The following is a 12045-nucleotide window of genomic DNA, read 5'->3' on the forward strand; positions in this document are numbered from 1 at the left end:
CATATAGGCACTTTGGGGAGGTGATCTGAAATCCGAAACACTCTCGTCCACATATGTGCACACTTACAAGATTTCTAAAAGACTTCACTGAGATCCCCCACCCCAGCATAAAACACAGTGGGACCAAATAGAACCAGTGTTTTACCAGGGACAAGGTCCTGGAAAATGGACTGTCCCCAACGTATTTTTTTGTATAAATGAAATAGTAGTAGTAGTAGTAGTAGTAGTAGTAATAATAATAATAATAATAATAATAATCGGAGCATGCAAGATATTAAATAATCAAGCTGCAGTCCAAGTCTCACTTACCTGGCAGTAAGCCCCATGGGATTCATTGTGGCTTACGTCTGAGAAGACTTGGTTAGGATTGTAGCCTTGCTCGGTTTATAGATTTACATCAGCAACCTTTATATGATAGCTGCATTGATTTCAGCTGTGAATTTGCCCCCATAGGACACACACACAGACTTACGTTAGGGTGAAAACTAACACTCAAACTTCTGGCTGGCTCTGCCGTTCTGTTTTCTAAGAATGACTTGTGCTAGCTGAAGGAAAGGGGTTGTGTGTTTTTTTGCTTTGTTTTTGTATGTTCCCATGGTTATTGATGGTACTAGGAAAGGGTTGCTTTAGGGTAAGGCACCAGATGCAAAGAATTTCTCATTGCCATCATGAAAATGGATATCCTCTGTTCAGTGTGTGAAGGCTGTCACCCCAACGTGACTTGTCAGCATTCGCATTCCGAGCATTCTGTTTCCTGTTGCAAGCAATGATCTAGTCCCCTCAGGGCATTTCTAAATTTGTCATTATCCATATTTCTATCTCTTGGGCTCACCCCCTGTTATTTTTTTCATGTACAAAAGTGTCCAATTTAAAAGTCTTGAACTTTACAAGGGCACAATACCCTCAAAGCGAATCTGTGGGAATTATAGAAGGAGTGAAAAAAGATATACCGAATTACAATGAGCCAGATTAACAGCTCTCCTGAATACATTTGCAGTGTCAAATTGTCATATTTTATACAGTCTTTCCTGGGTTGGTATCTCTGTTTTCTCCCCCCTCATTCTTTCTCTCTGTAACAACAGATTTCAGAGAGCCAGTGCTTACACAGTTGAAGTGATGTAAGTGACTTCTAATCTGCTAAGATACTTTAATAAATATGATGATACTTGAAAAAGCATGTAAAAATTGTCAGCTGCGGTTAGTATAAGGAAGGCATTCAGTATGAAATTAATTCAAAGAACACTTCTGCTGGGCATGTCAGAAGAATCTTCCCACTAGTGTCTTCCCACTGCTTATTAGAATAAAGTTCACTCCCAAAGCTTCTGCCGCAGAAGCGGATTGGCTCCTGCGCTTCTTTACAGAGTTTAACAATGTCAACATGCTCTCATTATTGTAACCTTGAATACTTAATAGGATACATAAGGTAACGGCTAGGAGCACATCTTGCAGGGAAGCAAAGACAATATTACATTATGGGGCTTTACCTCTCCATAAGTATAGCCATGCAACATATTCATGGGAGAACCAACATTGAGAATGAAGCGATATGGTACAATTACAAAACTTATAGCTTGATCTCGGGCAGCTCCAGGCATCAGTGCTGTTGTAATGTTTAACCTTAGCGAAAGAAAAAAGTGAGCAGTGAAAGTTGGAATTTCTCCTGAAGATGATCTTTCTTAATGTCTTGTACTTGAAATATAGCCTATGCTGACATTTCTCATATATCTAACTCCCTCCCCACCCTCCATTTTTGTACTTGGCTATCACATTTGCTGGGAAACTGAGTAGGCTGGGGAAGATAGCGAGTTTTTATGGAGAATATAAGCAAAGGGATGAGGGGGAAATTTGATTCAGCTTGCAATGAAAGGCAAAATGACCTAAGGCTGAAACAATATGCAAACTGAAACACAGCCCCCATCACTGGATTTTGCAGAGCAATTCTGCAGCCAAGTAATGTGCACAAAGATGCATATACGAGAGTAAAGTGTCTACAAAATGCATATATTAGTGATATATTAGGGGAAATTGTTTTGCAAAAATGTGTATGTTGGGGAAAATAGCATATAAACTTGTATATTGGGAGAAACTCACACTAAGATGCCAATGAATTTTCATGGGGACATTTTTGTTTTTTTAAATAAGCAAATTACAAACTGATGTGAAAATGTGGAGGACTGAAGGTTGGAAATACTGAGAGAAAAATTGACATACTATTTTTTTTATTTACAATTTTACAATCCATACATTAATTAGAAAAATATAGCCAGGCAGATAACAATATATGAGGAAAAGATAATCGAAAGATCCATAAAAGCACAATTGCAAGCATCAACAAAAAAGTTAGTTAAAAGGGAAAAAAAACCATGTATTAAAAGTCTGTCTAAACAAAAAATGTCTGAAGGGAGGGATGGTTCCTGCTGAACTTCTAAGGGTAGAAAGTTCCATAGGGCCAGGCCTGCCACACTAGAAATGTTTTCCCTAGTGTAAGCTGACCATACCTAAGGGGCATGGGGAACCACCAGAAATACCCCATCAGAGAAATTCAGTGACTGAGGTGGAGCAGAAGGAATCAAGTGGTTCCTTAGATACTTTGGACCTGAATTATTTAGAGCTTTGTGAACAAAGGAGATTGTCGTCCAGTTTTTGCGAGAGAAGGGGAGGTTGTCAGTTTGGTATTAAAACCTCACAGAGATTTCTCCTGATGTTCTAATCCTATATCTTGTGACATGAACTGATGGTCGATGCTGGAAATTTTGTTGCTATATAACAGTGTATTTATCTTCTGCTTGGTTGGTGGAAATATAAAAAGGTATTAACACTTCCTGTCATGGTAATTGGATGAGGCTGGCAAAGGCTGAGAACTATCAATATTTATTGAATTGTACCTGCAAATAAGCTAATCACAATAACCGTATTTTCTTGTTAACATAAGAATGGAAACTTTTACTGATCAGTTTGAAAAGTAGATCAAACTGTAGAAAGATTTTCTCTCACCTAATCAGCTTAAGAGATGCAGCCAGAACTGATTATAATTGGTAGCATCGAATATGGAAAATTGTCCTGGACAATAGTTTTCTTTGAAAAAAAGGAAAAAGATAATGGAAAAAGCATATGTCAAATAGGTGCCAATTAAAAAGCAAGAGCTCCAAGCCTCAGATCATTAGGCCCCTGCATCTTTGAAAACCTCTCAATAAAAGGTGGAACAACATGTGCAGTTTATAGTGACCACATGCAACTTCCTAAATTCACAGAGATTCTAATGCTTGTGTAGCAGAAAGGTTTACATTTGTTATATTTCACACGGCCGTCAAGGATATCAACAGGTAATCAGGGCCATCCTGGAAAACTCAGGATAGTTTGCCAGGCACAATCAGCCCAAAGGTTTCTTCTGCACTGGGGTGTTAAATACTGGGCTGCAACATTCTGTTTGCTGTATGATTATATTATGCCGCTGTGCCGTACCCTTGGATTGGAAAAGCTTAACTTGTTTCAGAGATTTATTGCTCATTGCCGATTCCTATAAGTTACAATAAAGCTGTGGCCTTTTATTAATACTCCTTTGTGTATTTATGCCTGGAGTATAGACACTAAGGGACGCGGGTTGCGTTGTGGGTTAAACCACAGAGCCTAGGACTTGCCGATCAGAAGGTCGGTGGTTCGAATCCCCGCGACGGGGTGAGCTCCGGTTGCTCGGTCCCTGCTCCTGCCAACCTAGCAGTTTGAAAGCACGTCAAAGTGCAAGTAGATAAATAGGTACCACTCCAGCAGGAAGGTAAATGGCGTTTCCGTGCGCTGCTCTGGTTCGCCAGAAGCGGCTTAGTCATGCTGGCCACATGACCTGGAAGCTGTACGCCGGCTCCCTTGGCCAATAAAGCGAGATGAGCGCCGCAACCCCAGAGTCGGTCACGACTGGACCTAATGGTCAGGGGTCCCTTTACCTTTTACCTTTATGGACACTAAGCTAGTTCTTCTCCTTGTAGAAACGGATTTGACTATAAATGTACACACTCAGGCCCGCCAGCATGGCCCAGGGACCGTGGGTGCCCGGGGCCTTGCACACCATGGGCATGTGTGTGTCTGATGTCAGTGTGCCCTGCTGTTTGCTGGCATCGCACATGTGCACCAGTGGTTGTGCTGACGTCGGGCACCCCTGCCCTCGTGGTGTGCACAGCCCCAGCACAAAAATTTGTGGGCTCTGTGTCCTGAGCCTTTGAGCTGTTATCAACTTCCATTTTACCTCTGCTACTAAGTTTTAAAGCATATATCTGGTCAACAAAATACTATATATACACACCCTTTCATGGGGAATGTTGTGAGGGCTGGAGCACCCAGGGTCTACGCACACACTGAATATTAGTGTTAAACTACAAATGGACCGAGTTTCAAGAAGCCCATATATAGCTCATATTTTCTGAACTCATGAATTCCTTTCATTTCCTCTGTAATATTTATTAAAACGTTTTTAGAACACTTACAGTTTCTGAAAGAAGCCCCTCCATTGTAAAGTAAACCACATACAACGCAATATACATCAAAGACCATTCGAAGCTGTTGTTTTGTATATATATTTTCTTTTGTGTGCTGCCATTATCTCAGGCTGGAAAAGTAATCACTTAGGGCAGGAACACTGCAATGGAGAAGGAAAATCACAGAAAAGTCTTATCCTTAGATCCCTCTGTGTCCTGAGCCTTTGAGCTGTTATCAACTTCCATTTTATCTCTGCTACTTATTTTTAAAGCATATATCTGGTCAACAAAATACTATATATACACACCATATAATGCTAGAGATGAGGGAGAATTTCATTTGGTCTGGTTTTTCTTTTTTTAAAGTAAACAGACTTAATTTGCACATTTCAGACTAATACATAGAACACAATTTTTTTCCCCAGGTGTTACACTTCTCCAAATTTTGTGTTACAGGCACACTTTGTTGTTGTTTAGTCGTTTAGTCGTGTCCGACTCTTCGTGACCCCATGGACCAGAGCATGCCAGGCACCTCTGTCCTCCACTACCTCCCGCAGTTTGGTCAAACTCATGCTGGTAACCTCGAAAACACTATCCAACCATCTCATCCTCTGTCGCCCCCTTCTCCTTGTGCCCTCCATCTTTCCCAGCATCAGTGTCTTCTCCAGGGAGTCTTCTCTTCTCATGAGGTGGCCAAAGTACTGGAGCCTCAGCTTCACGATCTGTCCTTCCAGTGAGCACTCAGGGCTGATTTCATTAAGAATGGATGCGTTTGATCTTCTTGCAGTCCATGGGACTCTCAAGAGTCTTCTCCAGCACCATAATTCAAAAGCATCAACTGTTTAATAAAAAAACTGTTTAATAAAAAATATTTAAAAAACAAACAAAACAAAAGCATCAATTCTTCGGCGATCAACCTTCTTTATGGTCCAGCTCTCACTTCCATACATCACTACTGGGAAAACCATGGCTTTAACTATACGGACCTTTGTTGGCAAGGTGACGTCTCTACTTCTCAAGATGCTGTCTAGGCCTGTCATTGCCCTTCTCCCAAGAAGCAGGCGTCTTTTAATTTCGTGGCTGCTGTCACCATCTGCAGTGATCATGGAGCCCAAGAAAGTAAAATCTCTCACTGCCTCCATTTCTTCCCCTTCTATTTGCCAGGATGTGATGGGACCAGTGGCCATGATCTTCGTTTTTTTGATGTTGAGCCTCAGACCATATTTTGCGCTCTCCTCTTTCACCCTCATTAAAAGGTTCTTTAATTCTTCCTCACTTTCTGCCATCAAGGTTGTGTCATCTGCATATCTGAGGTTGTTGATATTTCTTCCGGCAATCTTAATTCCAGCTTGGGATTCATCCAGCCCAGCCTTTCGCATGATGTATTCTGCGTATAAATTAAATAAGCAGGGAGACAAAATACAGCCTTGTCGTACGCCTTTCCCAATTTTGAACCAATCAGTTGTTCCATATCCAGTTCTAACTGTAGCTTCTTGTCCCACATAGAGATTTCTCAGGAGACAGATGAGGTGATCAGGCACTCCCATTTCTTTAAGAACTTGCCATAGTTTGCTGTGGTCGACACAGTCAAAGGCTTTTGCATAGTCAATGAAGCAGAAGTAGATGTCTTTCTGGAACTCTCTAGCTTTCTCCATAATCCAGCGCATGTTTGCAATTTGGTCTCTGGTTCCTCTGCCTCTTCTAAATCCAGCTTGCACTTCTGGGAGTTCTCGATCCACATACTGTTTGAGCCTTCCTTGTAGAATTTTAAGCATAACCTTGCTAGCGTGTGAAATGAGTGCAATTGTGCGGTAGTTGGAGCATTCTTTGGCACTGCCCTTCTTTGGGATTGGGATGTAGACTGATCTTCCTTTACCTTTACCTTTACCTTTACATATTTAAATACACATTTTGTTTAAAATATGTTTTCAACTACATATTGGCATATGTATTGAAATGCTCATTTTCAGACTTTAAAAATAGATAGGCAGAAATGTAATGGAATAGGCTTGTGGAGATAAACATGCAAAACTGAAATGGGAAAACTGGGAAAAGGCTGTTCCATGCACTTCTCTATATTACTATACACTCTTTAGCCATGGATGCACTGCATGAGTTCTACTATGCAGAAATGGCTGAAGTGCTTTTAGAGTTGAAAGCACCGCCCAAGAATGTATCAGCAGCTTGCATGCTATTGAAGACATGTGACTGGAGTAAATTTATTAGCTAAGCATTTATAGGCCACCTCATACTTGTGACACTGAAAAGATAGACCTAATGCTTACCAGGAAGAAAAAGTTCTTAATTAGCAATAATTGTGCCTCAGATTAACCTCGTTGGCTACTATACTGCCACAACAGTATCCTTTGCTCTCAAGATTTCTCACAACAGTAACCAAAATTTCAATGCGACTTATAAACAACTAAAGAGATTTTAAAAGCACACAAGCCCAAGGGCACTAAGTAGACACATAATTTGACATCAGCTGTCCTGAATATGTTATGCCTTGCTGCAACTTCTGCAGGACACCAGGAATTTACTTCAAGGAAGAGCTTCCAGGAGACCATTTCCCGTTTCCAGGCTATCACCCCAAATGGACTGTTCTCTGCTGAAGTTATCTTCACTTCTCTCACACAGTGATGGAAGGTAGATCTTAATTGGGAAGGGAAAGCGTACTGGGAGAGACAGCCCTATCGGCATGTAAGTCTGAGGCAACAAAGGGCTTTAAAGGTTAACATCAGTGCCTTGGTTGCCCATGGTAGCCAGTGAGGTGGCTACAAAATTAGCTGCAGTAACAAGGTGCTTCTTTTCTGAGAAGAGGTGTTCTCTAAATAAAGAGGCAACTAGTAAAAGCTTCTAATGGCCACACCTCCAGACCCCCAGGAATATCCCCAGGCCCTTCTGAAGAGAAGTAATGAAGGTTCCACTCCTTCCTGAACATCCAGTCTCCCTACCAACATTGCTTCCATCTTGTATGGATTCAGTCTCACTCACTTGACCACATTACCTCCATCCAACTCAGAATGATAAGTTCAAAACCCGCTTAAATGATAAAAAAATTCTCAAGTGCCCTGCAAATGCAGGATGCTTTTAAAAACTTCTTTTACAGGGAAATGAAACTTTCAAGAAACCAGAGGGCAGATTTTGGCACAGCACCGCCCCAGACATTATCTTCGCACAAGATAGCAGCTTCCAACTGCTTAGTTAATGAAACATTGAGCTGAATGACACCAGCATATTGTTGATAACAAAATCCCCAGAAGAGATCACTCAGTAACCAATCAAGGGCTTCTAAAGCAGCACCCTATAAGCACCCTGTCAGCCTCCTCAGAGGTGAGCGTTGAAGAAAAGTGTTACCCGAGCTAGGCTGGATCAGAGTGGCGTTTACATCAAGAACTGAGACAGAAATATTGCCACAGCGAATATTCACAATGAGGGCATACAACCCATTTACCACCTTTACTGCTTCTCGGTGCACAATTCGTTTGATGCATTGTTTTTGGGAGATGAAACACATTTTTGTATCTACCATTGCTGCTTTACAGATTCTCAAATGGGATCAAGCTGTCCCCCTAGCTGTTCTGTGGTCAGCAGGTCTTCTGCATGTTCAAGGAGCTACAATTTTGTTAAGTTCTATCATCTGCTCAAGATTCACCAGAGCATTCTGGAATCCACCAAGATCCACAACAGCCTTCATTGAACAGATCTCCCCTGCTATTACAATTAGGAATAAATGGCTATTTTGTGGAGGTGGGGGGGAAAGGGAGATTAAAAATATGGAAACACAATTACACAAACACACAGCCAACTTTGGCCCTTAGATAGATAACAAAAATGAGATGCGAAAGCTGTGGTGCCTGCAGTCAGGAGTAGGGAAAAACTAGTGAAAGGTTTGATCTCATTCTTATTAACAACAAGGCAAGCTATAGGTTAAGGGACTAGGAGCCCCAAGGACTCATAGGAAAGTGGTTTTAAGACACACACACACAAAAGCTGTTATGAAAGAGTGAGATGTGGAAAAGAGTCTGTCCTCCTCTCTTGAAAATCTTCCTCCTCTAGCTTGTCCAATTCATTTCCCAGGAACTTAAGAGCAATTAATGGATCAAGGCCATTGCCATCTGTCCAGAGTGTTGGCATATTATCTCGCATAAAAAGGGGGAAAGCCTCATTCCAGCATCCATGCTGCTAGCTTGGTGGCACGTACCATTTAGGAATTGGTAGCTTATACATTGGTACCTCAGGTTAAGTATTTAATTCGTTCTGGAGGTCCGTTCTTAACCTGAAACTGTTCTTAACCTGAAAGCACCACTTTAGCTAATGGGACCTCCTGCTGCTGCCGTGCCACCGGACCACGATTTCTGTTCTCATCCTGAAGCAAAGTTCTTAACCCTAGGTACTATTTCTGGCTGTAACCTGAAGTGTATGTAACCTGAAGCGTATGTAACCCAAGGTACCACTGTATTGTTAAAAAAAAAAAAAGGATATCACATTCATTTTTTACACTTCTTGGAATCAGATTACCAGGTAGAAATGGCAAATGATGCATTCGGAGATCTGTGTTTGCTGTCTTCACACAGGAACTGTGTTCAGACCACTGGGTTTCAATCAACCTAGCCAGATTCATAGTTAAATTCATGACCGTGTGAACACATTTGTGAATTCCCCATGAAAGTTTACAAGTTATACCTGTGGAAAGCTTCTTCATCGGCCCAGTAGGGGTCAGTAGTAGACCAGTAGTATGGAATTCATTGCATTCAGAATATATATTTACTATATATTCCCTTCATTCCCCCCCTCCCCTTTCAGGAGAAAACACATACTCCTCTCAGTATGATGAATGTACTTCTGTACTATACCCTTTGGAATTTCCAGCATATTTTATGCAGTGTAAAATATAAACATGTAAGACCCAATGGCTTTACATCCTCCTCATACAATGTAAATGCAAGTTCCAAAGTTGCACATTCTATGTACCCAAACAGCTTTCTGGAGTTGAGATACTTTTTGTATGTGGAAATAGTGTCAAGAGAGCCCATATTTTGCTATGACCTGCTGATGTCCTCATAGACCTTAGTCCAATTAGCTTTTCATCTTCAGATTTGTGGACAGGCAGCTGTCAAGTGAGGAACAGAGTCTATTCCAATTTTTCCCTCCCAAAATTCCTGGCTGTAATCAGGTATAGCCTCTACCCTTCCACCAGCACACATTGTTCAAAGAGAATTCAGCGCTATTTTGGATTCATTATGAATCTCATTTATTTTGTAGCATTTCATTTTTGAGCACCGTCGGTCCTCTTCTGTTTTGAAATGAAAACAAAAACATGGGGATTTTTTTTCACATGCTCTTTTTCACCCAAGGGGCTCTTACACTGGGAAGCATCATTAGTGTCAACCTTAAATATGTTTACATCTGAACTAAGAAGCAGATTTGCAGAGCATACAGCGTGTGTGCAGAGGAGGAGAGGGGAGGAGGGAGGGTATAGGAGTCAAATACGCCCCTCTATTATTGAGTCTTGGCTCCTGATCCAGCCTAGTCACTCTTGTCCATGCTACAGACTGCCCTTTAGAAACAGTTTCCTGCATGGCAAGTCCTTGCTACAAAACCCCAGGATAAATTGTTTGGCAATGGAAGTCCAGGCAAAAGAAAAAGCTGCTAATATCCGATCACATTACAACTCAATAGCCAGATGCACACACACAGGCCTTTACAAAATGTGTGCATGCATGCATGCACATACACGCACTTTAAATGCATTGTTATTTTATCATTGCTGCTGTTTTATCAGAATGGATTTTCCAAAGGAATGCATTTTAACCAGGCTCCGTTTCATGTGCTATACAGCTGTTTCTCACCCTTTCTATTTCCTATGCATCAAGAGCTTCCAGTGCCAATGTTGTTTTCTATACAATAGCCAGGCTATGCAAAATATGAACCTGGAAGCCTGCCCTTTTGTAGAAATACACTAGAGCGATTGACTTTTCCCACCTGGCTTGCAGAGGTTTGGAGAGAGAGAAAACATATGTGCCCTCATTGTGAATGCAGCCTTAATGAACACATCAGCATGATGTTTTTCCAAATGTAACAATAGACACGATGGCAAGCTACTTAAGAATATGTCACAATGTATTGTGAGAACCAATTTGCTTTGGCAATGTTAGAGGAAGAATGTGGAGTTTCTCAGCTCCCAGTCCTATACATCAATCTAAAACGTGAGGCGCACACACGGGTGTTTATTTTAAATACTGCGTTGATAACTTGCTTTGAAGGAAATATTTTAGTCTCATGCAAGGATCCCATGGTTTCTCTTTAATTTTGTACAGCACCCCCCCGTCCCATTAGCATAACTATATAGAAGCATATTTCTCCTTTCAGAGTTGTGACACTGAGAAATTAAAACCTGAGGTGGATTTCGGTGTAGTGATAGGTGGGGTTATGGGCAGGATTCAGCTAAATTGCTGCAGGTGCAGAATGAGGTCCGTTCATGCAATGAGACTTTCCTCTCCTCTCCTCCTCCTCATGTATATCCCTAGACATGTTCTGGGGCTCCTCCCAAACCTCCAAAGCAGATTCAGGGGACTGCAGTGGTACATAGAGGGAAGAAAGAAGTGAATAATAATAAATTAACATGTACCATTAAGGTAGGACGGGGAATATGCAGGAGAAATGATTCTGAGGAGCTAAGGAAGGTGTTTGTAGAATTTGTACTGTTAAAAGAAAAAGGGGTCAAACCATTGCAAGAGGTGTTGAAATTTCGGGAGGCTGGATAGTTGCAATGGAATGGTCTCGGTGGTGGGGTGCACATTTTTATTCTTATTTATTTATGATTATTACTTTGTCAAAGAAGAAGAAGAAAGGAGTGAAAAGTCCTGTTGCCCAAGCAAACCTCGTTCTGCACACACAGCAATTTAGTTGAATCCCACCCAAGGGCTTTTATCCTGGAAACCTCTTTAAACATATAAGTACCTAAAGTATAAGAACTTCTCATTTCAGTGCGCCATGTGCTGCTATATAAACCCAGAAACATACACTGTGCCTATTTTGAGACCACTTCATTCTCCTTCCAAGATTTGGGTTCTTAAAGAACATGGCATTTTTGTTGGGGGCCAAAATGACAGGAATCAAAGAATGATGGTCTTGAGATAGTACATCGGGGGTGGGGAAAAGGTGGCCCTCTAGATGTTGTTGAACTTACTGCTTAGTTAGTGGTCCAGCATGAAGGGAACTGTAGTCCAGCAAGAATTGGAGGGCCACAGGTTCCCTATTCCTGTGTATGTAATGGATAAAAAATGGATGTTAGAAGATGCTGGTAGAGGCAAAGTGTTGTGCAGGTCACTAAAAGGTCACTGCCAGTGTTCAAAATCAGCCAGGTTCTAGGTGCATTTTGACCTGGCCTTCAACCACTTGTGACCAAGTGAAGATGCCTGACATCTCCACCATCTGGGGATCATTGGCTCTGGATCGTTTTCACACACTAATACCCTATCTTGTAGAATTCTGTTATAATTTATATGCATAACCGGAATGAATTTCTTAACCAAATTGCTTTTTCTGTGCAGCTTGAGCAGGAGCAGTCACCATA

Source organism: Podarcis raffonei, chromosome 11, assembly GCF_027172205.1.
Source record: "Podarcis raffonei isolate rPodRaf1 chromosome 11, rPodRaf1.pri, whole genome shotgun sequence".
NCBI lineage: Eukaryota > Metazoa > Chordata > Lepidosauria > Squamata > Lacertidae > Podarcis > Podarcis raffonei.